A 2,608-nucleotide genomic window follows, 5' to 3' on the forward strand; every position below is an offset into this window, starting at 1 on the left:
ATATGTCATACGATAGTTTTTTAATTTTTTAACCTCTAAAAATCGTTAACCACTGGATCTTAACCGAAAAGATTGTTAACATACTCTCAGAAAAACCGGAATGGATGTAGTTCGATTTACTTTGCCGACACGTTTTCCTGTAAAAGTCAAAGGGAATATTTGTTAGGAGCTTATTTCTATAATGTTCCTCTTCAAGCATTTAATTCAATATATTCACGTTGGTACATTAACTTGATATGCACTCAAAGAACTATACTTCCAATATATCAAATCTTCTTATACAAGGTAATATTGTCAAACAAATATTACAGTAAATAACGATTTGATTGAACACACGAAATTGTTTGGTTGCCAAGCGAAACATTAAATTGTGCTCATAATTTTATAATATATTGAAATAACATATGCACGACCCTAACGTTCTCTTATATATAAAGGGGATTCACACTAGGTATTCCATCATCAGTTAACACCATCGACACTAAACCCATTCACACATTGTTAAGCTTCTCGAGATGGCGTTTTTAAACACAGTCACTACAAGAAAACAGCGGTATTCTGACGGACATTCCGACGGAAATGAAATCCTCGGAATTTCCCGAGGAAATTCCGAGAAATTCCGAGGAAACCCAAAATTGGGTTTCCTCGGAATTTCCTCGGAATATACCGACGGAATTCCGAGGAAACATCAATCCGTCGGATATTCCGAGGAATTCCGAGGAAAAATGTGTTCCTCGGAAAAAACCGACGGAATTCCGAGGAAACATCAATCCGTCGGAAATTCCGAGGAATTCCGAGGAATATTATAGGGATTTTAAAAATTCCGAGGAAATTCCGACGAATAGTGATCGACGATGCGTTTTTGGACATATACCCATCGATCGATCACAATTGTTTACGCTTTGGGTCCATCTTAGTGATCGATCGATGCGTTTTTTGGACATAAATCCATCGATCGATCCGTTTATAAAAAAACATTCGAGATTTTGAAACCCCAACACTAGTTCCTCGGAATTTCCTCGGAATATTCCGAGGAAATTCCGAGGAAAAACTTGATATCCTCAATCGATCGATGGGATAATCTCATCGATCGATCACATTCTTACGGCCCGATGCATCTACTGATCGATCGATGCGTTTTTGAATATTTATACATCGATCGATGCGTTTATAAAAAAATTGACGTTTTGAAACCCCAAACACTATTTCCTCGGAATTTCGTCGGAATATTCCGAGAAATCCGAGGAGAAGAGGGTTTCCTCGAATTCCCCGGAAATTCCGAGGAATTCCGAGGAAATAGGGTTTTTAAACCGAAAACAACGTTTTGGCGGTTTGAATAACACCTATATAACCCTTATTAAGGGTCTTACGTTCATTATGAAGTCAAAAATTTGTTCCTTACCCTATATAAACACTTTTCTCGATTGTATGAACGAAATCCCCACAACATAAGAGAACACTTATACACTTTAATGAACGGTAAAGGGAATACTTACAATTCGTTTTTGAAATTTTTTATTCCATGGTTTATGCTCATCTATACAAGAATCCTCAATGTTATGCATTACAATTGTATAAGAAATGAAATACGGCAAAAAAATTGATGTTTTGAAACCCCAAACACTAGTTCCTCGTATTTCCTCGGAATATCCGAGGAATTTCCGAGGAACACTTGATATCCTCAATCGATCGATGGGATAATCTCATCGATCGATCACATTCTTACGGCCCGGTGCATCTACGTGATCGATCGATGCGTTTTTGAATATATATACATCGATCGATGCGTTTAATAAAAAAAAATTGACGTTTTGAAACCCCAAACACTAGTTCCTCCTCCTCGGAATTTCCTCGGAATATTCCGAGGAATTCGAGGAACAATATAAATTAATAGAAATACATGCACAGGATATTTTTTTTCCTCGAATTAATGAAAATATTCCGAGGAAATTCCGACGGATATTTAAGTGGCCGTCGGAATTTCCTCGAATATTTTCATTTAACCGGGCAACAAGCCGCCAATATTTCGCGAAAATTGAAATTGAAATACTGAGGGAATTCGACGGAAATATCCGTCGGACCCAAGGTTTTAATAAACTTTGAAACGCATCTTCTTCCCCATTTCTCTCTTCTTCCCCATTTCTCTCTTCTTCCTCTCCGGCGATCTCTCTCTCCTTCCGCGTTCTCCACCTTCTCTCGGCGACGATCTCTCCGGCGAATCCTTCCATTCCTTGCAAATCATGTAAGGACCCTATCCCACTCTCTTAGGTCCTATTTGTTAGGTTTTTAAGTAGATTTGATGATTTTAAGAAGGTTTTTGATAGATTTTTTGTTAGGGTGGATTGGTTAGGATTGTGATTTGGTTGTGTAATGGTTTATAATATCATAGGTTTTAGAATTGGTGATTTGGGTGGTGTTGATATTTTGATTTAAGAATTTCATTTTAATTGTTCATTATTTTTGTATTTACAAACGGTTTTTTTCTCTATAAATTCGATTTTACCAAACTTTTTTGTGTATATAAATTTGATTTTTGGATTTATAAAAGATGATTTCATTATTTATTAAAATATTTATATTTATTAAAACTATTTTGTTTTTTGTATAA

This window comes from Brassica napus (genome assembly GCF_020379485.1).
Source record: "Brassica napus cultivar Da-Ae chromosome C7 unlocalized genomic scaffold, Da-Ae chrC07_Random_23, whole genome shotgun sequence".
Taxonomy (NCBI): Eukaryota; Viridiplantae; Streptophyta; class Magnoliopsida; order Brassicales; family Brassicaceae; genus Brassica; species Brassica napus.